This window comes from Arvicanthis niloticus, assembly GCF_011762505.2.
Source record: "Arvicanthis niloticus isolate mArvNil1 chromosome Y unlocalized genomic scaffold, mArvNil1.pat.X SUPER_Y_unloc_2, whole genome shotgun sequence".
Taxonomy (NCBI): domain Eukaryota; kingdom Metazoa; phylum Chordata; class Mammalia; order Rodentia; family Muridae; genus Arvicanthis; species Arvicanthis niloticus.
In genome coordinates, this window is record NW_023044979.1 from 1495639 (window position 1) to 1522596 (window position 26958).

General features: G+C 38.5%; 2 pseudogenes; one reads left to right on the plus strand and one right to left on the minus strand.

Moving 5' to 3' along the window:
• LOC143433992 (uncharacterized) overlaps positions 1-26958 on the minus strand; it is a 137814-nt pseudogene that overhangs the window by 107268 nt on the left and 3588 nt on the right.
• On the plus strand, positions 16435-16648 carry LOC117696018 (large ribosomal subunit protein eL38 pseudogene; annotated as a pseudogene).

A 26958-nucleotide genomic window follows, 5' to 3' on the forward strand; every position in this document is an offset into this window, starting at 1 on the left:
GTGTATTGGTTTTAGCTCTTCTTTGAGGTCTGGTAGAATTCTGCACTATACTACCTAGCCCGTGCCTTCTCTTGGACAGGAAGGTTTATAAGCCTGCTTTGATTTCCTAAGGGGTAATACTACAGTTTTTAGAATAATTTACCTGAAATTTGATTTAATTTTGTTTATGGTATCTGTCTAGATAATTATCTTTTTCTCTAGCTACACATTTCATCTAGATTTTCCAGTTTAGAGAAGAACTCATGATTTTTTAACAATTTCTCAGTTTCTCTTGTTATGTCTCTCTTTTTTCACTTCTAATCTTGTTAATTTGGATACTGTCTCTGTGCTTCTGGTTAGTCTGGCTAAGGGTTTATCTATCTTTCGATTTTGTCAAGAACCATCGCTCTTGGTTTTGTTGAGTCTCTGTACTGTTCTCTTGTTTCTATTTGTTCATTTTTGGCCTGTGCGGAGGTGGGCTGTGAGAAGTAGCTGGGTGGCCTGTAGAGTATAGCCTTGACCCCAGACCTTTATTTGAAGGCAGTTGTTCTGCTCTGCTCCCAGGCCCTGGTTCTTTTCATTTAGCTTCAAGCCCTCCAGAGCCCACAGAGAGGTCTATGGCCATCAGTCATAAGAAACAGTGCCTCAGGCTCTCCCACATGTAAATGAGGTATCTCCAAACTCTCAGACCAAGCCAATAGGCATTATCTGTTGACTGACCATAACCCATCCCAAAAGTGTATATAAGGGCTCTATTCTGGGAAGTAAAGTGCACAAGAATCATCCTGGTGTCCAAGAGTTTCTGTCACAAGAGCTTGGGAAGAGATCTGCTCTCCCAGAACCTGCCTTGGACACCAAGCTGCCTCAGTGCCAGCTAGCCAGCTCCTGATCTTCCCAGCCTGGGCCAGCTCAGCTCAGCATGGAGACAGGTGCAGTGCCTGGGAGTGACTGGGCAGCAACAGTGGAAACTCAGCAGAGGCAGCAATCGAGGCAAGTGATCTCCCCTCCCTGCTCACACCCTGTCCTGAGCTGGGCCAGAGATTATGGTGGGACACCCTCTGGAACAAGGGACCCACATCTGCGTACTAGAAAAAGACTTTGAAAACATCTATGTGAAGATAATAGAGGCCCTTAAAGTGAAAATGACTAATTAAAGAAATACAATAAAACACAAACAATAATAAATACCTCAAAGACTGCCAGGAAAACCTAAACAAAAAAGAGGATAAAACCAACCAATCTTATAAATAAATCCAAAAAAAACAAACCAAGAGTAGAAGGAAACAAAACTGTTGACTACCTAAAAGTGGAAAGAAAACAACAACAAAAACACAAACTGAGGGAATAATGGAAACAAAACCTTAGGACTGCAAAGAGGAACTACAAAGGAAAGACTCACAAACAGAATACAGAGATGGAAGACAAATTTCAAGCATTGAAGATACAATAGAAGGGATGGAAATATCACACAAAGGAAATGTTAAATCTAAAACTTCCTGACATAAAATATCCAGAAAATCTAGGACATTGTGAAAGGATAAAACATAAGGATACTAGGACTAGAGGAAGAATATTAGATCAAATTCTCAGAAAATATTGATGACAAAATTTTAGAAGAAAAATTTCCTAACATAAGGAGGGAAGTGCCTATCACAGTAAAAGAATCATCAAAACACCAAACAGAATAGCCCTAAAATGAAGTCTCTTTCTTTTTAAAATTATCAAAATATCCAGTACAAGGAAAGAATACTAAAAGCTGCAGAGGTCAAAAGCCAAGAAACATATAAATGAAGATCTGTTAAAATTGCAGATGACATCTCACTGGAGTCTGTAAATGTCAGCAGGGCTTGGACATATATGCTGCACAAACTACAGATACCAAGATTATTATATGTAGAAAAAAGTGTAATCGTTATTAATGGAAAAAATCAGATAGTCCATGTTAAAATCAAATTTAAACAATATCTATCTACACATACAAACTTACACAAAGTTATATACAAAGAATCCAACCCAAGGAAGTTAACAATACACATGAAAACACAGGTAGTAAATAATCTTGTATTATCTTCAAAAGAAAATAAAAGCACACAAATACCCCAACACCAGCACAAGCAGCAGCAGCAGCAACAACAACAAAATACAAGGAGTTAACAATCACTGTTCATTGACTCTCTCAGTATCAATGACCACAGTTCACCAATAAAAAGACAAAGGCTAACAGAATTGATGCTAATAAAAATCTAACTTCAATTGCATAGAAGAAATATAGCTCAACATCAAGAATAAGCATTAATTCAAGGTAAATGGATGTAAAAAGATACTCCAAGCAGATGGACCAAAGGAGCAAGCTGGTGTGGCCATTTTAAAATACAGCAAAATAAATTTTAAACAAAGTTAATCAAAACAATTGGAAAAAACACTACAAATTTCTTAAAGGAAAAAATCACCAAAAATGACATTTTAAGTTTTAACATCTATGCCTTAAACTAATAATTGACGCTTGTGAAATTTTTGTTCTACATAATGAATAACCTTGAGTAACTCAATGTGTGTTGGGTAAGATCATACAAATTATTTGTAGTCACAGATTACTTTTGTGCACTGACAACTACAGAGACAAGGTCCTGTTCTGTGGAACAGGAAAGGAAGAGAGAGTCTCAGACATTAAAGATGAATAGGACAAAATGGATACATTGGTCAAAACAATGTGAAATCAAAAAGTTTCCTGGCAATAAACAATCAGGAATTCTGCAACATATGAAAAGGGAAAAACTACAAATGACTGGAATAGAGGAAGAAGAATATCAGCCCAAAGCTCTAGAAAATATTTTCAATGAAACAGTAAAGGAAAATTTTCCTAAACCAAAGAAGATACCTGTTAATGTAAAAGAAGCATCCAAAACACCCAATATACTGGGAGAAAAAAGTCCTTTACCACATAATAATCAAACACTAAACGTAAAAAGTAAAGCAACATAAAAAAATTGCAACAGAAAAAAATTAACAAAACAAAACAAAAAGAAGTAATGTATGAAAGCAGATCTATGAGGTTTATGCCTGTCTTTCTAATGTATTGTATAAAAGACAAAATGGTTTGGACACATGTGCTGCAGAGTCAGAGAAACCACTCATGTTTCTATAAGAAACCAACTGGTCCAAATGTTTTGTGCAGATTCAGAATCATCCATGACAGTGAAGTTGCTCAGAGGTCACATCCTGATCTAACACATGAGGGGCATCACCAGGGACCTCACAGGTGGTCACATCTGGTTGATTCTTTCCATGCAGCCCCAGAGAGGACCCAGCACCCCAGCTCCCACTGCTCAGGCAGGCCCCTGCCCCTACCCATTGTGGGCAGTGAACCTGTGCTCACCATGACGAGATTTCAGAGCTTCCCTGAGGTCTCCACACAGCAGCCACAGCAGAGCTCAGAGCAGGGCACAGATGACCATTCAAGCCTCCACAGGAACAGCAATCTTGAAGAATGGCACCCGGAAGAACTCGCCTCCTTGTCTGATTGTCAGGTCTGCCTGGGAGCCTTGATTGGCCAGTGAGTCTTACCACTCCTCAAGGTTAAATTGTGCTTCCAGACCAGGGTCAGACCTTTTCCACAGCTCAGGAGTGGTTTTCACTCCATTAGCTTTTGTTTCTGTCTTCAAAGAGGAGCCTCACTCCACCCAGTCCTGGGGGAGAACCCAGCATTGCAGCTCTGGCTTTTCAGCTGCCTGCTCCTCCCCTCTGAGAGCAATGATCCTGTACCTACCAGGACCTGACTCCAGACCTTACCTGGAATTTCAAACAAGGTGTCCCTAATGTCAGTGAAGGAATGGGCCTTGCTATCAAGTTGAGAGGAAGCAGCTAAAGAGCGAATGCCTTCTGTTGTAGTAATTATTTCAATTATTTCAACGCAGCCACAGGTTTAAGCCAACTGGCTAAGCTGCAGCATCTCTGTCCAGCTCAGCCACCATATTGCATGGCCAGCCAGAAACCAGCAGCCAGAAACACCAGCCCTGCCACCCACGGGACACCAGCATGGAGATGGCTCTGCCAATCTTCCATCTGTCTCTTCAAGGCTGGGAATTGCCCAGATCATCCCATGAACAACTTGGGCTCAGTACAAATGAGACTCTAATGCTTAAATTATTCCAAAGGCTTATATATATAGTAATGATCAAAAACAAGATACCTTTACAATCAGAGGTGTAACCCAGTACCCAACATAGATATACCAACTACCTTTGACTGCTACAGACAAGTGAACACCAGCCTCCATGTCCCCCTCTCTTCAGTCTCCATCTCAACCTTAGTTTTTTCCCTTCCTTCTCCTCCTCCCTTTACTCCTCCTCTTCCTCTCCTTCCTCCTCCCACATCAGCTCCTCCCACAACCTTCTCCTTCCATGTCATTATATAGGCTTGCAGTACAAGTCATGGATCAGATTAGAGCTGGGGCTTTTCAGATCAAACATCTGGATTAAAACTGTGTCTCCCACTCTCCAGATTCAGATTAAAGTCACTTTGGGGGTTTTAATTAATTTCAGATGTAATAGAGTTAACAGTCAAAACAGCAATCTTAACTCTACCCCATGTCAACTTCACACAAAACCATATCTTCTTTCTCATGGTTAATTTCCAATTGAAAAAAAAAACATGTCATAATAAAGCCTAAATGTTACTATTCCAGCCAAAAGGAAAACCATTATGTATTGTACCAGGTTATAATTATGCCTAAAATGATTGAGCTACCCCTTATACAAGGACAGATTCATAAAAATGTACACAGTTGACTTCTCACAGAATGGATCACCCTAACTACTTGGTTACTGAGTGTATACTCAGCTGAATTTACCTTTTAATCAGCATTTACATGGGACATAAGTATCTTTACATTCTTTGACCATTTTGAGAAATCTATCCACATACCTTCTTCCTTTTATGTCTCTCTCAACAGTATTCTAATTGTTTCTGTCTCCAAGTCTCTGACAGTTAAGCCGTCCCACTGTTTATAGCTGATGATTCAATGAATAATCACACATTTCCAAACAAATGCATGAGCATCACTACTGCATGAAGCTCTGAAGTGTGGTGATTTCCCTTTACTGGTGTCTTTCATGATTGTCCCAGAAACATTGTTTTCATGCTGCAGTTGTTCACTTCTTGATGGGGTTTGCATAACAGGCAGAACCCTTAGTAAAGCAGGCCCTAGTTATTTCTTTCTTAGTCACTTGATGATAGGACCTGTACCAGGAAGTCCTAGGTGCATGAATAATACCATGGGGCATTGTACAGGAATAGAAACTAGGCTTCTAGGCAAGCCAGGTACGTAGCATTAGTTTCCAAGTTGCCCCCTCCCCAGCAAAACCCAAGCCTAGCTTCAATCTTTAGGCTAATCCCAAAGGAGGCTAGAGATTCCAAGTTATACTCTCAACAATACCAGGGTCTCCAGTTTATTCCCCCAACAAACCTGCATCTAGGTTTACAAGACCATGCCTAACCACCACTAATGCAGAGGGGAGGTGAAGTTAAGTTTATGATGTGACTCCCAGCACCAGCCAATTATGTTAAAGCCACAGCAGCTTTTCAATTAGATGCTTACACACATCCTCCCAATTGCAAGAGACATTTAAAATGGTGGCATTCAATCAGGCTTTTATTAATCCCCTGCCATGTTCTTGACTAGCCTAGGCCTGTGGCCAGGAGTGGCTGTTGCTGTACTCCCACAAGGCTCACCTCAAGCAGTCTGTTCAGGTGGTCAGAAACACCAAACCTGCCACCCATGAGATGCCAGTGTGGGAGATGGCTCTGCAAATCTCCCATGCTGTCTCCACAATGATTGGCTGAACCCAGTCTATCCCACCATCCACATGAGCTCAGTAAAAGTGAGACTCTAATGCTTAGATCATCCAAAGGCTCTCTATGTTTGGTAATGTTCAGTAACAAGATGCCTATACAATCAGAGGGGTAACCCAATACCCAATCTAGATATACCAACTATCTTTGACTGCTAGAAACACATGGACTTCTGCTTCTACGTTCCCCCTTTTCCCTTTCTCCTCCTCTTTTTCTACTTACTCCTTCTCTTTCTCTCCTTACTCCTCCCAACTAAGCTCCTCCCACAACTCCCAACTTGCTGCTTACAAGAAAGCATTCCCTGACAGACACTTGCGGCTCCACCATCACCAAAACAGTCTTGGCTGATGCTGGTGCATTGGGGATGGGGGAAAGCTAGCTCAGATAGAATAAAGACCCTGCTGTGAGTTGCATCAAATCAGCTCCTATGTGTGTCTTTTTGGGGATCACTAACATTTCCTGGCACATGTTCAATTTCTACTAAAATGGAATAGCAGATCAAGATATTTCTTTTCAAATGAAGATAGATGGACAGAGTTGATGGTAGAGCCTTGCTCCAAAATTCAAAATCTATGATTCACAATAAACACCTGCCAAAGGCTCCAAACAACATTCCTATCTAACCATGACACTGGTAGCACAGCCTGCACAGCAGCCTGGTCCTGTTACAGAGCTTTCTCCTGGTTTGGGCCCCCAACAGAAAGCTAGCAGCTTTCTGAGCTACTTGATATACTGACTGGTGTAACACACACAAGTGAGGAGTGTGCTGTCTTCAAAATCCCAATCATCCCAGTAAATGCATCTCTCTTTTCAGTGGGATTGGCCAGGTGCACTGACTTATCTTGCACCTTAGAATTAATGTCTCTGAAAACCCTATGACACTAGATTCCTCAGCATTTCACTAAATTAGAAGACTACTGCCTGGCAGTGGTGGTGCACACCTTTAATCCCAGCACTTGGGAGGCAGAGACAGGTAAATTTCTGAGTTTGAGGCCAGCCTAGTCTACAGAGTGAGTTCCAGGACAGCCAGGCTTACACAGAGAAACCCTGTCTCAAAAAACCAAAAAAGAAAAAAAGAAAAGTACTTAAGTTTTGGTTGGATTTATTTTCTGTCCTCTGATGTCCTTATGCCCGGGTTTGCAGTGAGTCCAATTTGCTTGACACCTCATGTGCCCTAGGTCAGTTCTACATAATGTGCACTTTAGAGCACTAATATCATATTTTATGGAAGACACAGATGATCAAGATCCCTTCTAAGTTAATGTCACAGAAAATGATGAACTACAGATGCAAATAGAAAACCCAAAGGCTAAAGTAAACTTCATTTTCCCCACACAGAGAGTTATTTTAATATATTATTATTGATTCTATTTGTTTTCCAATGCTGTTATACACAGCATTGTATTAATATTGTTTTCATATATTAATATGAAAATATTAATTACAAAGGTATATGTATATATGAATGGAGGCATAAAACATATTTTTCCATCTTTGGATAAACATATTTTAGTTGGAAGTGGGACTGGGCTTAATTTAGCTTAGGCTAGCCTTAAATTCATTATGTAGCTGAGCTATGTCTTGGTCTTATGATCATCTAGCCTTGTCTGTTGGGTTCTGAGATTTTAGGCATGGCTACCCCAGGGAGCAGCACCTCGTGTTTCAGCTTCAACATCTAATAATGGTTGCTGGAACAATCCTTTCCTTTCATCTTCTTTGAAGAAAAGGTGTCTGAAAGCACAGTATGGCCTTTTCCAGAAAGAACCAGAGCCAGGAGTACTGAGTATCCTCTATCATCTTACATTCCATTCTATTTCAATCACTGGACACAAACCACAATAACAGCCATTTTGTTGTGGTATTATTTGGGAGTTTCTTACCCCACTTAAATCATAGAAGTACCAAATAAAAGACTCAAAAGATTTTGTATTTACAATAAGCAGTAAAGCAACAGAGTTGGGCAGATATCAACCCTCTATTCCTATTTTGTCTATTTCCCTGTTAATATCTGTGAGATATCATGGGCCATGTTCTGCCTAGGCTGCTCATACTCCCAGGCCAGACCTATTGGCCATACACTCACAATCCACCTACCCCATGGTGCCTTCTTCCTTCTCTCTTCTCTCTCTCCTTCATGATCTTTTCCCCAGACACTAAATCAGGAACCTGAAGCACCGTCTACCTTTCTTCTCCTCATCTACAGGCTTTAGGCATCTTTATTAAACAATGATGGAAGGCAGGAGAAACTATAGAAATGATGTAATTATAGTCCCAAAAATTATTGTACAAAGTTGAACCAGGCTTTATGGTCATGTATCCAGAGTCCACAATCCTGTATTGGAGCACATCAAATATTATTTTTACTTTTTCTCTCAGGCTGAACATTTCAATCCAAGAAAATAATAATCTTTTTAAACAGGGCCAGTTCATGATTCCCAGATTTCCTATTTTGGTTGAAATAATGCAACTAGTGTAAATTGATTTAACATAAGTTCAGTTTTTAAATCCAGATTCTTGATTGCCTAGGGTGCAGACAAAAGTAATTACCAATCAGGATATTTATTGATCATCTAAAATTAATTACCTCACAACTCCTTGCTAATATCAACCACTGTCAATTCAGGGAAGCTTTTACCCTCCTTTTCCATCCATTTTTTGCTGTGACTAACCCTGCTTCAAAGTTGGTCATAGGACTTGATTCTTGCACAGGCCTCTCTTTATTTTAAGACCCAAAGAAACCAGAGAGGTTGGAGGAAACTAACTCAGTGTATTATTTTTGTTTTGCACTATCTAGTCAAGGACCAGTCAGGCAGAGTTGCAAGACACTCTTTCCAGCACTGAGCAGAAGAGAAAGGATTGGGTGCTCAAAACAATTCTCAATCACATACAAAGAGGCAAGCCTCAGATACAGGCAACATTCCTATGAACAAAAATAAATAATCAGCAGGAGTTGAAACAAATGGAAAGAAATTCTTAATGACTTGAAATTAAAGGGGAATGAAAACAAGAGAGTAGAGCAGTGTTGCATTTGAAACCAATAATTAACTTTTAAAACAACTAAACATAGAATGAATTAGGTAGTCTTCCTTCTGTTTCTATTTTGTGGAAAAGTCCAAGGTGTATTGGTCTTAGCTCTTCTTTGAAGGTCTGGTAGAATTCTGCACTAATACTACCTATCCTTTGCCTTCTATTGGAAAGGAGGTTTATAATGCCTGTATTGATTTCCTAAGGGGTTATACTACAGTTTGGATAATTTACCTGATCTTGATTTGTTTGGTTTATGGTATCTGTCTAGATAATTATCCATTTCTCTAGCTTCATATTTTATCTAGATTCTCCAGTTTGTAGAAAGAACTAATGATTTTCAAAAGTTTTCTCAGTTTCTCTTGTTATGTCTCCCTTTCTGATTTTGTTAATTTGGATACTGTCTCTGTGCCCTCTGGTTAATCTGGCTAAGGATTTTTCTATATTGTTGATTTTGTCAAAGAACCAGACTCTGTGCACTGTTCTTGTTGTTTGTAATTGGTTCATTTCTGCCCTGAGTTTGATTATTTCCTACTGTTTATGTTTCTTAGGTGTGTTTGCTTCTTTTTGTTCTAAAGCTTTCTGGTGTGCCATTAAGTTGCTTGTGTAGGATCTCTCTGGTATGTTCATGAGGGCACTTAGTGCTATGAATTTTTGTCTTAGTACTGCTTTCATTGTGTCTCGTAAGTTTGTGTATGCTGTGTCTTCATTCTCATTGAATTCTTTTATTTATAATAAAAGTCTTTTATTTCTTTATTTCTTCCCTGAGCAAGTTATCATTGTGTAGAAAGTTGTTCAGTATGTGGCTTTCTAATGTTTTTATTATTGAAGTCTAGATTAATCTGTAGAGATTTAATAGGATGCATGAGCATGAGAATATTTCAGTCTTCTTGTATCTGCCGAGCCTTAATTTGTGACATATTATAAGATCCATTTTGGAGAAGATGCTGGGGAAAAGAATATATATATATATATATATATATATATCATTAGTTTGGCTAAATGTTTATCTATCTTGTTGATTTTACCTATCTACCTACCTAACTATCTATCTATATCCATATATATGTATTATTGTAGGGTGAAATGTTCCATATGGAAGAGTCAGAAAGACTTAAGGATGTAAAGAGGATGGCAACCCATAGAAAGAACAACAGTGTCAACTAACCTGGACACTTCTGGGCTTCCAGAGTCTAAGTCAAAAACCAAGAATCATACAGGTGATGGTTCATGGCCCCGGGCATGTGTGCAGCAGAGGACTGCCTTGTCTGCTCAAAATGGGAGAGGATGCACTTAACCCAGTAGAAACTTGATGCCCCAGGAAAAAGGGAAGCTGGTGGAGGTGAGGTCCTGGTTGCTGGGTGGCTGGGTGGCTGGGAGAGAAACCTCTCAGAGGCAGCAGGAAGAAGATGGGGAGAAGACCTCAGGGAAGAGGAACCAGGAAAGGGGGACAACTTTGGAATGTGAAAAGAAAAATTAAAATTTAATTTAAAAAGAAAAAAGGAAACATAATTCAAAAAATATACATCTACATGGAGTTTGAAAAGGAGCAGATGGTTTCCTGGAAGGGAAAGTGGCATTAATACAGTACTCTTTGACCAGGCTACTATGTGCAATGTTAGCTTCTGTGATCTGTAACATGACACACACAGCTACAGCCAATGGCCTGTGTCTCAATCATCTGACCTGACTTAACACTGAAAGTGCATTGGCTATATCACCAAAGTTGAAAAATCAATATTCCTTGGATTATGCTAAAGTTCCCAAATTATATACTTATCAATCTACTTTGTCTTCATTCACCTGACATGAATAAATACATGCTGGCAAATTATAAAATTATTACCCTGTCACCACCAGTTGTTTTTTTTTTTTTTTTTTTTTTTTGGTAATGGTGATTCCAGTGTTAGTGATTGGAAGCAATCTTATTAAAACCATCATCTCAACAAAAGAAACTTATTTAAAAAGTGGTTCACTTGCCTCCTTGTCCAATTTAAGGAGAAAAAAACAACCATGGCATTAATCAAACATTGGGTTAAATGTGAGCTGAATACTTCAAGGAATCTGTCATGGAGCCTATGGTGGGTCCCACCAAAAATTTCATTGTGTGGAAAGAAACTATTGTATATCAAGTACATTGACATAAAATGGACCTTTTCACTTCTAGAAGTGATAGCCACATTCCATTCCATGATGTTGGTACTTGATTCTGTAATAAGTACTAACATTTATTACCCTCTGGTTGATGAGTGTGAGCCCATTTATGTTGCCAAAGAGGGTATTAAATATTCCAATATAGCTGACGTACTAGAAAAAGGCTTTGAAACCATCTATGTGAAGATAATAGAGGCCGTTAAAATGAAAATGACTAAATCACTTAAAGAAATACAGTAAAACACAAACAATTGGAGGATATCAATAAATACCTCAAAGACAGCCAGGAAAACATAAACATAAAAGTGGATAAAACCAACCAATCTCATAAATAAAGCCAAAAAAAAAAAAAAAAACCAAGAGTAGAAGGAAACAAAACTGTTTAATAGCTAAAAATGGAAATAGAAACAATAACGAAAACAAAAAATGAGGGAAGATGGAAACAAAACCTTAGGGCTGCAAAGAGAAACTACAGAGGAAAGACTCACAAACAGAATACAGCGATGGAAGACAAATCTCATGCCTTGAAGATATAATAGAAGGGATGGAAATATCACACAAAGAAAATGTTAAATCTAAATCTTCCTGACATAAAATATCTAGAAAATCCAGGACATTATGAAAGGATAAAACATAAGGATACTAGGGCTAGAAGAAGAAGAATATTAGATCAAATTCTCAGAAAATATTGATGACAAAATCTTAGAAGAAATATTTCCTAACATAAAGGGAAAGTTGCATATCACAGTAAAAGAAACATCAAAACACCAAACAGAATGGACCCTAAAATGAAGTCTCTTTCCTGTATAATAATTAAAACATCCAGTACAAAGAAAGAATACTAAAAGCTGCCAAGGTCAAAAGCCAAGAAATATATAAATGAAGATGTATTGAAATTGCAGATGCCCTCTCACTGGTGTCTGTAAATATCAGAAGGTTTTGAACATATATGCTGCAGAAACTACAGATGCCCAGATTATTATATGTAGAAAAACATTTAATTGCTATTAATGGAAAAATCAGATAGTCCATGCTAAAGTGAAATTTAAGCAATATCTATCTACACATACAAACTTACACAAGGTTATATACAAAGAATCCAACCCAAGGAAGTTATCAATACACATGAAAACACAGGTAGTAAATAATCTTGTATTATCTTCAAAAGAAAGGAAAGCACACAAATACCCCAACACCAGCACCACCACCACCAGCAGCAACAACAACAACAAAATACAAGGAGTTAACAACCATCATTCATTGACTCTTTAAATGACCACAGTTCACCAATAAAAAGACAAAGGCTAACAGAATAGATGCTAATAAATATCTAACTTCAGTTGCATAGAAAAAATATAGCTCAACATCAAGAATGGGCATTAATTCAAGGTAAATGGATGTAAAAAGATAGTCCAAGCAGATGGACGAAAGAAGCGAGCTATTGTAGTCATTTTAAAATATAGCAAAAAAAAACTAATAAACAATATTAATCAAAGGAATTGGAGAAAAACACTACAAATTTCATAAAGGAAAAAAAAATCACCAAAAATGTCATTTCAAGTTTCAATACCTACACCTTAAAAACATGGTCACCAACCTTTGTAAAAGAAAGTGTTTTAAAGTTAAAATCACATAATAACACTCATTCACTTATATTCCAAGATTTTTTTTTGTTTTTTTTTTTTGTTTTTTTTTTTTTTGAGACAGGGTTCCTCTGTGTAGCTCTGGCATTCCTGGAACTCACTCTGTAGACCAGGCTAGCCTCAAACTCAGAAATCCACCTGCCTCTGCCTCCCAAGTGCTGGGATTAAAGGCATGCACCACCACTGCCCAGCCATATTCCAAGATTTCAATACCACATCCTCACCAGTGGACAAATTCTCCAGACCAAAAACAAAACAAGAACACCAAAAAAAAACAACAACACAAAACCAGAAAAATATTCCACCTAACTGACAACATGAACATGAGTCCAGCTGATACTTAGAGAACATTCTATTGAAATACAGGAGAATATGCCTTCTGCTCAGCACCTCATGAAACTTACTTGTAAACTGAATACATATTCAGACACACTGCCAACCTCAATACATACAAGAAAATTGAAATAACACCATGAATCCTATCAGATCACCATCAATTACAGCTGGATATCAACAAAACCAGAAAGAACACAAAGCTTACAAACTCATGGAAGCTGAACACCTCACTATGAATGAAAAACCTGGAGAGCTCTCATACTGGCAATTTAGCAGCATGCTTTACATTCTATAGCAGAAAGAAGTAAGCAATGAAAAACTAGATTAGACATCAGTTAATTATCAACTTGGTGGCTGAAATCAACAAAATAGAAAGAGAAGAATGCAAAGATTTAATGAAACATCGAGTTGGTCCTTTGAGCCTTTTATTAGACAAGATAGTGAAACCCTTATGAAAAGATGGAGAATATCCAAATTAATTAAATCTAAAATGAAAATGGGGACAAAATAACAGACAATGAAGAAATCTAAACAATGGTAATGACATAGTTTTAAAAAGCCTCAACTCCATCGAACTGGAATTTCTAATAATAATGTAAAATTTTCCTCAATAGGCTCCTCTTACTAAAGTTAAATCAAACTAAGGGCAACAATTCAAACTGCCTAAACATCTAGAAAAAGAGAAGTCATTACAAGTCTGCCACCAAAAAGAGCCCAGGGCCATGGATTTTTTTGTTGTTGTTGTTTTTTTTTTTTTTTTTTTTTTTTTTTTTGAGACAGGGTTTGTCTGTGCAGCCCTGGCTGTCCTGTAACTCACTCTGTAGACCAGACTGGCCTCGAACTCAGAAATCCGCCTGTCTCTGCCTCCCAAGTGTTGGGATTAAAGGCGTGCGCCACCACTGCCCAGCCAGGGCCATGAATTTTAGGGTAGAATCCTACCAGAGTTTCAAAGAGGAGTTCATGAGAATACTCCTCAAAGTAGTCAACAATATAGAAATAGAAGAAACCTTAGCCAATTTGTTTTGTGAACCCATGGTTGCTCAAATATCCAGTCAATATAAAGACTCAGTAACAAATGAGAATTGTAGACCAATTTTTCTTTAAAACCAAATATGTAAAAATATTTAATAAAACAAAAATAAAATAAAATAGAAACCACGTCAAAAGATCATTCACCATGATCAATGAGGTAGGCTTCGTTCAAGAGGTACAGGGATGGTTCAACATAATGTGATTGAAGTGTAAGAAAAAAAGTTGTAATCTCTTAGATGATGAAAAATTCTCTGACAATATTTAACCCCACTGTATGATAGAGTTCTTGGAGTGATTAAGGATACAAGGAACATAGGTAAATGTAATAATGTCACTTTACTGCACACATATAGCCAACATTAAATTATGGAGAGAAATTCTAATTAATTCCACTAATTCACAAAGAAGAGAAGGTGATCCATTCTCTCCATATCTATTCAAAATACTATCTAAAATTTTAAGTTAACTAGTCCTATATTGAAATTACAACTTAATGTTAACTAGTCCTTTACTGCAATTTACAATGTAATGTTAACTAGTCCTATATTGCACTTTACAATGTTAAATAACTTAACATTAAATTGTAAATTTAAGGAGGAAGTAAAATTATCTTAATCTGCAGATGATATGATAGTAAGCACAAGTGAACTAAAACTTCCCAAAGACAATTCCCAGAGCTGGTAAACACTTTCAGCAAAGTTGTTGGATACACGATTAACTAAAAAAAAAGAAAAACCAGTGGCCTTCCTATGTACAAATGAGTTTACCAGTGTAAACAAAATAGAGAGACATCGTAAAGTCTGAAATGATTGTCAATTTTTTTCTACATAATGAATATCCTTGAGTAACTCAATGTGTGTTGGGTAAAATCATACAAATTATTTGTAGTCAGAGATTACTTTTGATATTATTGAAGGTGCTCAAAGACTATTGTAATATACAAACTCTTTAATAGATTCATTACTTACTAAAAAGTTTAGTCTTCTATAAAGATATCAGAAAGTACACAACTTTAACACATTGACCACGTTTATGGGGTTTTTCTTGCATTATGACTTTATCTCATGTTTTCTAGGATGACTGCCACATGCAAAGGCTTTACCACATTGCTTATTCATAGCATTTCTCTCCAGGATGTGTTCTTCTATGTTCATAGATGACTTTATTGTGAAAAGGTTTTATCTCATTGATTACATTTATAAGTTATGTCTTCAATGTGTTCTGTTACATATTCAAATATGCCTATAACATACAAATGTTGCGAAGAAACAAAAGAAACTTGCCCTAAGGACTGCCTTTTTGTCACCACCCTTCATTTAATCATAAACTGAAACTAAGTTTAAATTCCAGGTCATAGGGGACCTGTGTACTTAACAATATCTGACCAGCTTTTATTACTCATGTTTTATTACCTAAAGCAAAACAACTGTCCCTAACCATGATTTCTATTATTCCTGTTTTATTCCTCAAAATATAATACATGTTTCTAACCACAAAAGAACGAATGGCTGTGATAGTGTTGACCATACAACTTACATTCTGTATCATTTGACATACATTAACAATAGAAAAAAAGTGATTGGGAGAAAAATGTCACTGTAACTTGGCAAAAGGACTTTGTGGTTTTGACTTTTGGATGCTATATAACTTTCTGGTTCAGGGTGGGGGTGAGGCCAGGGTATTGCAGCTGGGCTTCTGAGTGTAATTTTGTGGCCCTGATTTATCAATAGTGACTTCATTACAATAAATTCTTATCATTTGCCTTGTCCTGTGATGGAGTAGTGTTGGATCTCAGTGGACCTCATGCTGTAACGGCTTTAGCAAAGTATGTAACCACTGTCCAGTATGAATAGTTTCATAATGATGAAGACGACAGAGGTGTGCAAAGGCTTCATTATACTAAACATGTCCATTAGGACTCTGTGGGTGTGTCCTGAGTCACAGAGGACATGTTTAAGATTGAGGGGGCATGTCCTGATTCACAGTGGGTGTGCTTAAAACTCAGAGGGTGTGTCCTGAGACACAGGGGGGCAAGCTCTAGTATAGAGGGAATAAGGGAGGGAATGACTTAAGCACTTGCTAAGTCCCTGAGAGCAAGCCATTGAAATTGCCTGTGCCCTGACAACTACACAAGTAATGTTCACCCAGAAAACAGGACAGGAAGAGAGAATCTCAGGCATTAAAGATGAATAGGACCAGCTGGGTGGTGGTGGCACAGGCCTTTAATCCAAGCACTTGGGAGGCAGAGGCCAGTAGATTTCTCAGTTTGAGGCCATTCTGGTCTACAGAGTGAGTTCCAGGACAGCCAGGGCTACACAAAGAAACACTATCTTGAAAAACCAAAAAAAAAAAAAGTTTTCCATTCTCGCCCGTGAGGATGCCAGACCCGAACGCCCCCTTGCCTTGGAAATTTGACATGCCTTGGAAATTTGAGGAAATCAAGAACTTTTTGCTCACAGCTCAGCTGAAAAATGCCAAATCCATCAAGATCAAGAAGAACAAGGATAACCTGAAGTTCTAGGTCCGCTGCAGCAGGTACCTTTACACCCTGGTCATCACAGACAAGGAGAAGGCAGAGAAACTGAAGCAGTCCCTACCCCCCAGGTTTGCCAGTGAAGGAGCTGAAATGAACCAGACCTTCATATGACTATTAAAAGCCCTGAAAAAAAGAAAAACCAAAAAAATGTATAAAGGGCATGTCCTGAGTCACAGAGGGAGTGCTTAAGACTCATGGGGGCATGTCCTGTGATACAGGGAGCCTGTTTAAAACTCTGTCCAGAGTCACAGAGGGCATGCTTAAGACTCAGGGGGCCTGTCCTGAGATGCAGAAAGCATGATTAGGACTCTGGAGGCATTTTTAAGACTGAGGGTGTATTTCCTGAGTCACAGGGGGCATGCTTAGACTCTAGCACACATTCTTTCATGATAATGAAGACTGGAGAATTGTGCAAAAACCTGACCATATTAAATACACACACAGGGTTTCTATCTTAGTGTTTCCATTGCTATGAAGAGAAATCATGAACAAGGCAACTCTTATAAAAGCAGCAGTTTAATTGGGACTGGCTTACATTTTCAGAGATTTAGTCCTTTTTCATCATAGCAGGAAGCAAGGCAGGCATGCAAGAAAACATGATGCTGGCAAAGAAGCTGAGAGTTTTGCTTCTTGATCCAAAGGCAGCCAGGAAGAGACTGTCTGCCAGGGAGCTAGTAGGTGGGTCCATTCTGCACTGGGTGGAACTTCAAAGCCCACCCCCATAGTGATGCACTTCCTCCAACAAGGCCACATCTCATAATAACTTCCTCCCACTCCCTGAGCCAAACATATTTATACTACCACATTCCACTGTCTGCCCCCCCTATGATTGTACAAACACATGATTTCATGGGGACCATATTTAAAAATAGCATAATACAAGTTATGTGAGGTTTAAAGTAAAAAGTCCCCATAATCTATAGAACTCTCATAAATGTTAAAAGTCCAAAGTTCAAAGTCTCTTCTGAGATTCATCCAATCATGTAACCATAATCCCCTATACTTTGAAAAAAATAGCACATAATATACATCCAAATTCACAGGATATAGGTCACCATTCCTAATCACCAATGTGAGGAAATACTGGGACAAAAGAAGACCAAAAGCCAGCAAGGAAATCTCCAAACTCTGCATCCCCATGTCTGATGTCAAAGTGTTCTTCAGATCTCCAACTCCTCCCTGCCCTGCTCACTGCAGCACAATTCTTTCTCTTTGGCTGATTATATTTCCTGAAAGTAGTTTTCCTGAGAAGGTATCCCATAGCTTGGGAATCTAAAACTCTTGGGGTCTCCAAAGTAATTTCAAAATTACAGCTTCTTGTTCCAGTATGTGAGATACACAGATGATATTCTCAGCTCCTCAAAACGAGCTGGGTCTCTCTCTAGCTCTTCCCTCTATAGGACACTAGGTTCTGCTTGACTCCACTCAACTGCTGCTGCTGTCCTTTCTGCTCATCCCACAGGACTGACATCTTCAATACACTGGGTTCTTCTGTGACAAACAGTCTTGACTGCATTCCTCTCATGCTCCCTTCATGGTGCCAAGCCTTAGCTGCACTGCATGAAACATTCATGCCTTAAACCAGTGTCACCTGGGTGAGTCTTACAGGGGACTGAGTCAAGCTGCACCACAAGGTAAACCTTGGCTACCTCTGGAATACAACTTCTTTCTCCTGTTTGAAAACACCAGAAGATTTCACCTCAGTGATGCTCGTTTCTTCTTTATCCTCACTAATTTTCTAACTACAGGCAACCAGCATCAATTGTCTCAGTCGTCCCTTCTATTCTTGCCTCTAAAGCCAGAGCCACATGCACAAGGCTGCTGAGTTCTGCTTGCGGGAGCTGGAACATGGCTCCTTCTATTACATCATCACCAGCTTTATAGGTTTCAACAACCTCATTGCCTAAGCTCAGCTGTGCTTGAATTTGCTCTGTAGACGAACCTTGAACTCAGATCTGCATGGCTTTGTCTCCTGAACACTGGATAATATATGTGTAACACTTTGCCTGTACCTAAGCTTTTCTTTACCTAAAACTTGTTCTGTTTTAGGAACACTTGAACAAGGAAGATTTGAATCAGAAATCTTCCTGACTCTGATCTCCTGGGATTTAATGCATGTACCACCATGCCTAGACTTAAGTATATCCTTGTAGATTTCAAATTGAAAACCCAGAATAGTAATCACAATCCATCAATTGTCAATTTCACACATACTGATAAATCTTGTGTCCACATGAAAACAACAACTACGTAATAATAATGCCTAATACGATACAGTTCTCCTTTGTCCAACTTCATATCCATTTGTTTAGGCGGATGGAATATTGCCCTAATGTCACCGTACCTTTAATTCCATTTAATACCATTGATCACAGAATTTAGCTTCATTCAACTTCATGGTTCGAGTTTCTCTTTTGACCTAACATTTTATATTTATTTTCTTTCTAAGATTACTATGCTTGCTCAAAACAATCATCATGAGACTAAACACAGGCCAAAGGCTTTGCTGGCTTCACTGTAACTTCCTTTGTTAATGCAATTAACATCAACCTGTTTACCTTATCTTCAAGGAACTCTACAGACAAGGGCAAAAGGCATCAATATTCTTCAGCAAAACATCATAAAACTATATACAAAGTTCAAATCACCCTTAGTACATATGTGTTCCATATTCCTACTAGGATGGCCCAGTCAGTTCCACTTAATGCATATACAGATCCAAAGTCTAAAAATCCACATTGCTCCATAAAACAAAACAAAAAACCAAAGTGAGGCCTATCATAGCAATGCTTAAATCTGGGGCAGCAACTTCTGTCTTAGATAGAATTTCCATTGCTAAGAAGAGACATTGTAACCAAGGCAACTGTGTTAAAGGCAAATATTTAATTGGGCCTGGCTTACAGTTTCAAATGTTTAGTCCATTGCCATCATAGCATGAATGTCAGCATGAAGGCAGCCATGATGGTAGAGAAGGAGCTGACAGTTCTGCATCCTCATGAGAAGGCATCCAGGAAGAGACTGTCTTCCAGCCAAGTGGTAGGAGGGTCTGTTTTGTACTGGCCTGAGCTCCAAAGACCACCACCATAGTAATTCAATTCCTTCAAAAAGGTAACATCTCCCACAAGGCACATCTCTTAATATTGCCACTTCTTAGGGTCAAACAAATTTAGATCACCACAGTTTATTTCTACTATAAATTCTTTCATGCTTTTAAAAATGATTAGGACATGCAGAGGCTTTAACATGTTGATTACTTTCAGATGGTTCCTCTCTCATATGTGTTCATTTCTATATTCAGAAACCACTGTGGCACATAAACCATTTTACAACTTTAGAACAATCAAAAGGTTTCTGCTAAGTTTGTGTTCTTTTATGTCTTTGGAGACTACAGAGATAGGCACAGGCTTTACCATGTTCATTACATCTGTAAGGTTTCTCTAAAGCATGTGTTCCTTCAAGTGTTTGGAGAGTACAATGACATGCAAAGACTTTATCACATTGACTACATTCATAAGGTTTCACTCTGCACATTTTCTTTTGTGTATTCAGAGATGACTGTGTCCTGGAAAGGCTTTACAACATTCATGACATTCAGTTTCTCTCCAGTATGTGTTCTTTTATGATATTGGAGACCACTGTGACGTGAAAAGGCTTTACCACATTGATTACACTCATAAGGTTTCTCTCCAGTGTGTGTTCTTTTATGTCTCTGGAGACTACTGTGACATGAAAAGGCTTTACCACATTGATTACATTCATAAGGTTTCTCTCCAGTATGTGCTCTTTTATGTTTTTGGAGATTACTGTGTTGTGAAAAGGCTTTACCACATTGATTACATTCATAAGGTTTCTCTCCAGTATGTGTTCTTTTATGGATTTGGAGACCACTGTGACATGAAAAGGCTTTACCACATTGATTACATTCATAAGGCTTCTCTCCAGTATGTGTTCTTTCATGACTCTGAAGATGATTGTGACGTGAAAAGGCTTTACCACATTGATTACATTCATAAGGTTTCTCTCCAGTATGTGTTCTTTTATGTCTCTGGAGACTACTGTGACGTGAAAAGGCTTTACCACATTGATTACATTCATAAGGTTTCTCTCCAGTATGTGTTCTCTTATGGATTTGGAGATTACTGTGACATGAAAAGGCTTTACCACATTGATTACATTCATAAGGTTTCTCTCCAGTATGTGTTCTTTTATGATATTGGAGACCACTGTGACATGAAAAGGCTTTACCACATTGATTACATTCATAAGGTTTCTCTCCAATATGACTCCTTTCATGCCTGCAACAATAATGGGCACATGTGAAAACTTTACCACATTCATTACCTGATCAATGATTTTACAAATACGAATAAATTTTACAGTTGATCTAATAATAAAGAACACTCATATTTTAAGGTTTTTCACTTTGATATTCATGGTTGTACTTGCTCACCGTAGGTTGCTTTACTCATTGAAAATGCCTGTGATGGTAAGAGCATCTATTACATGGCTCACATTTATAGCCTCCTTTTTCTATATAAGACTTCTATATGATGTATTTCACATGTCATAAGAAATATGGGATAACTCAGAGCATTAAAACACTGAATGCATTCTCAGTTTTTCCTGCAATGTGCATCACACCACAGTAGCACTGTGAACCAAGGTTTAACAAAAGAATCAAACTACAGGAGCATTGTGAACCAGGATGAACAGAAGAATTTCCAAACTTCTAGTACCTATGGAGATTTTCTGCAGTGTGATATTGGTGATGTTCCCAGTAAAGTCAGAAAACCAATTAACTGCAAATACCTATCATATTCAGAAAGTCTACCAAAGGCAGAATACTACATATCTTCTCATTGTTCTGAAATAGATAGAGGTACATTGTGCCTTTTAGTATCTCTATGCTCACATGGTTTCATCCATTCTGACAATTGATATACCCATTTAAAAAGCAGAGCAAATGAAAGGTTTCTACATTTAATTCACATGCATTGACTTTTTGTTCATTGCAGACATGATTAATGTTTCTCCAGGAAAACATTCTTGACTCTCATAAACTGACCTCACAATAAACTTAAAATTTTCACTACAAGAATATGAGTATCACCAACTTTATCATGGAGCATTTGTTTATTAGAAGGTTATTGATACATGTTTATCAATATTCAATGTGCAACATCTAAATAAAATACTATACAAATTGGTAGTTTCACAATATGGTTTTAATGAAGATACATATCAAATAAAGGAATCTCTTAAGGCATTGTTTCCTTCTCTTCTTTCTTACAGAAATGCCTTGCAAACACCAATCAGGTAACTGACACTGAGGTACACAGTTTTGGAAGACTATTATAATTATAGCTACAATAAAATGACTGATATTTTACAGACTTGCTTTCTTTTAGAGCTTCCAGATCATATTATACTTTCCTCACAGGCATATTTGTATCAGTTTATACAGAAAAATTACCTTTCATGTCTTCTAGAAGTTTGGTGTTGTTCTTCAGTATGATGGTCTTTCAAATAATAGCCTAAAACACGGTTCCATAAAATGAATAATATGGTATTGGAATTAAGCAAAATTCAAGTTACTCTGAATTTTCACAGCAATGAACCTGATTTATTCAACTCAATATTACTTGTTCTCTATTGAAACAAGAGATGATCATCAGTAACCCAGAAACATTTTTTCCTTATTTTGAAAAGCAAAAGAAAATTTACAGTCTTACCTATAGCAGTGAGGTTCCAGTAGGTCTCCAGCATCACATCTTTGTAGAGATTCTTCTGGGAAGGATCCAGCAAATTCCACTCTTCCTCAGTGAAGTTCACATGCACATCATCAAAACTCACTGCTTCCTAAAATATCCCATACATATGTACAACACAAAGCCTGATACTGACATCACTACAAAGTAAAGGTATGCTTCCTAGACAATATAATCTTATACTTCATGTGATTCATCCACTTATTTGCTGACACACAAATTATAATATAATCACCATGTCAGCTTAGAAGGAACTTGAAACATTGACACTTGGACCCTTGACACAGGGTTCACCTGTGTCACTCCTAAACCCGTAGAATAGGATATAGCCTTGCAACACAAATGGCAATTGAGAGAGATATGCAGGAGGAAACAGATCAACTGTACTTAGCAAACACTTGAAAAACTATATGAACAATTACTAACTGCAGAAATGATGGGCAAGCTACATATATTTGCTCATGTCTTTAATCGCAGAGGTACAGGCAGGTGTATGTCATTGACCTGGATGTTAGCTTGGTCTATGCAATGAGGTTCAGGACAGCAAACATTACATGTGAAGAACATCACTCTGCTACAAAAATAAAGCAAGAAACAAAAATGATAGAATGAACTCACAGTTCTTTACTGAAGTTAATGCAAAGAATTATGCATTCACTGCAGTTCTGTATTTTCTTGCATAAACATAAAGTGAACCAGTTTAAACAGCAACAGTAATCAAATTTTACTAAAAGGGAATGCATTTTTAAACAGTTAAAAATGAACAGATTAAATTATTAGTAATGTATATGCTGATCAGAAATAAAAAATGTAGTTCAGTAGATATAGCTCAGGAGTTGAAAGGTCTTTGGTCTTCCACATAATGGAGGTCAATTTCAAGCATACACATGTGGACCAACACCTGTCCATTTCTTCAAGATCAGAAGTTCTGAGGCCATATCTAACAACAGTAAAGATGAGGCACACATGATATTCATATTCATGCACCCAGCCATAATGCACTTATTTATTCAAAAATTTCACAACAAACATGAGTTAGGCAAAACATCATACACCTGCAATTCAATGAATCTGAAGCATCAGATAATATTGATGACATTAGCATAAGCCATCTGGAGAAATAGAATATAATTTATGCATTTGGCTGAATTTCAAAATAAAAGATGTGAATGAAGAGCAGCATAAAAGCATGTGCTAATTGAACAAAAATATATCAGGAGGCTTATGTGGTTTCTATATCTACAATCAACACTGGAAGGGCTTCACAGAAAAATTTTGGTCTAGAAAAACAAAAACAGAATGAATAAAATTAAAAATATAAAACCAACAGGTTTGGAAAATAGCATAGCATTGAATAGCAAATGTGTTCACAGTATCTTTACTGTGATCTAGGGACAGAGTCCAAATGGGGAATGTATGAGAAGAAAGCTGAAGGATCAGATTCAACCACAATACTGGAGACACCCAGTTGTGGGGAGCCGACAGAAGGCACTATCATCCTTGCAGCCATCTTGTGCCATATACCCTGATAAGAGATTTGATTAGAATAGCCTACAACAGCTGAGCACACTCTGATAACATCTTGTTTGAGATACCCAGGATCTTCCCTTGGGTGTGTGAGACTTAAAGGTGTGTGACATAAGGGCATGACTTAGAGGTGTAGCTTAGAAGTGAGACATATAAAAGGCAAGAGGCAGACAGAAGAACACAGAGGAATAGGACACTTCAGACGAGTACAACTTGGAGGAAGAAACTTGGAATTAGACATTAGGCACTTGGCACTTGGCAGAAGTAACTTGGAACTTGGAGGGACTAGGAACTAGGAACTAGAGACTAGGAACTCAAGACTTGGGACTTGGGGAGAAGAAGAGAGACTGAAGAATAAATGGGATTGAATCACACTCTGTCTGGTCTGCATTTCTTGCATCTGTCCTCATTCTCTCTTGCTGAACCCGGACCCCTGGACTGGAGCAGCTTGAGGCAGTACGAGCTGGAACAATTTAGCACCAAATGCTTTTGGCAGTGTGGGTCCCAACACTGACAGAGGAGTCCGAAATTTTGGCCTTCAAATGTGGGCCAGCTTGGGCCGCAACACCTAGTACAAAATTTCTCCTAAGAGAAATGCAGAAATAAAGCTGGAGCAGAGACTGAAGGAATGGCCAATGAAAACTATTTATGTTTAAATATGTTTATTATGTTTAATGTCTCCAACATTTAGTTGGAGACATACATGGGCAAGCTTGGATCCATGACATTATTAAGGATACTCCATTATGATCTCACACAGGAGCCTTGCATAATTGTTCATTGGGAGGCTCCACCTGTTGGGAGCTGACTTTAGTAGAAAGCAGCTAGATCAACTTTGCAGCCATCTGTAACCATATACCCTGATGAAAGACTTGGTTGTCAAAAGCCTATAACAGCTGAAGCACACTCTGATAAATATATTGTTTATCCCACATAGCTTGTTTTGCAGTTTAGTGAACTCAGCTGTATGGTGCACATGGTAAAGTGTTTTCACCTGTGTTCTCCTGCTTGTGTATATAAATACCTCAGAATTCCCTTCAATAGGAGAGACTGAATCACACCCTGTCTTGTCTCCATTCTTCTTATCTCTTGCCCCAAGAGCCCCACTCTCTTTTGACCAGAGCACAGAGCCCCTAAAGCGTTGAGGCAGAAGCATTGAGGCAGAATGCAAGTCCAAAACATCCACCCAGCAGCTGACTGAAGCAGAATCTGAGATCCACAGTCAAACATTTCATTCACCTTGGTAACTCTGATGGAAGAGTTGGGGAAAGGATTGATGGCCCTGAAGAGGATAGGAACTTCACAGGAAGACCAACAGACTCAATTAACCTTGATCCTTGGGGACATTCAGAGACTGAGCCACAAACAATAACACACACAGGCTGGACAAAAGACCCTGGCCCATAAGTAGCAGATGTGCAGCTCAGTCTTCATGATGGTCCTCCAACTACTATACCAGGAGCTGTCCCTAAAGCTGCTGTCTATCTTTGGAATCTGTTCCCTTAACTGGGCTGCCATGTCTGGCCTTAGCAGAGAGTATGCACCTAACCCAATAGAGACTTGATGCACCATCATGGATACCCAGGGGCCCACACCCTCTCAAAGGACAAACAGAAGATACAGGAGGGACTCTGTGAAGGCAGGTGACCTAGAATACAGACTCCACTAAGGTCATAGCCATTTTATTTATAACAACTTGAAAATGGAAAGAATCCTGATGCCCCTCAACCAAAATATGAATATAGAAAATGTGGTTCATTTACAAAATGAAACATTATTCAGCTATTAAATACAAGGACATCATGAATTTTGCAGGCAAATGGATACAGCTAGAAACTATTATCTCAGTGAGGTAACCTAGATCTAAAAGCACATGCATGTATGTACTCACTTACAAGTGAATAATGATAAAATATAGGAAATCCACACTACCCTCCATAGACCCAAAGAAACTAAACAAGAAGGAAGGCCCAAATGAGCACAGTTGAATCCCACTCAGAAGGGGGAATAAAGCAATCATAGGAGGCAGATGGAAGAGAGAGAACTGGATGGGAGAGCAGATAAGAAAGGGGAATCAGGGAGAACCAGCAACAGGTGTGGAGAGAGACTAAAAAGGGCTAGAGAGGGAAAATGAATCAAAAGCTGCAACTGGCTGGGAGGTACATTTAGGATGTGTCAGAGACCACAAATCAGAGGATACCAAGGAGTCTAAGGTTTATCTTAGCTGAGATGTATAACAGTTAGATATAAACACTAAAGAGGCCACATCCTGCAGTCAGACAGAACCCTCAGAGGAGAGTTAAAGACACCAAGGAATCCAAAAATCTTTCTACCCAAAATTTGTCCTGTCCACAAGAATACAATCTACAACATAGACTCTGTACAGCAGCAAAATAACATTGTTGTTGTTGTTGTTCTAACTTGCTACCCTGCTGCTGTGATTGAGTTCTCTAAGCAAAAGCATCTCAGGTAATAAATGTTTGTTGTACATGGTTCTGTCAGATCACAGTCCATCATTTTGGGAGGTTAGATTAGAAACTGAAGGCAAAAAGCATGGACAGACACTGTCTCCTGGCTTGCTCTCTTGCTTGCTCACTGTCTCAAGCTCAGCCTGTTCTCTCATCCAGCCCATGACCACTTGCTTAGGGATATTGCCACCCTCAGTGGAAGAGTCTTCCTTTTTTTTTTTTTTTTTTTTTTGGTTTTTCGAGACAGGGTTTCTCTGTGTAGCTCTGGCTGTCCTGGAACTCACTGTGGAAACCAGGCTGGCCTGGAACTCAGAAATCCATCTGCCTCTGCCTCCCAAATGCTGAGATTAAAGGCATGTACCACCACTGCCTGGCATAGAAGAGTCTTCCTAATCAATCATCAACACTATCTCTCACAGATATAGCAACCAGCCATTCTGATGAGGGCATGCCCTGAACTGAGGCTGCTTCAGATGACTGTAGCTCTGAAATGCTGAGAACCAAAAACAAGTATGACACAAATACAATAATAAGTGAGGAAGTTGTAAAAACCCAAAACCAATGAGCTAACCATATCAATACAGAAGCTCCTGCCACCCTATGAGGAACTTGGAGTTTTGGCTGAGTAAGGACAAAATAGG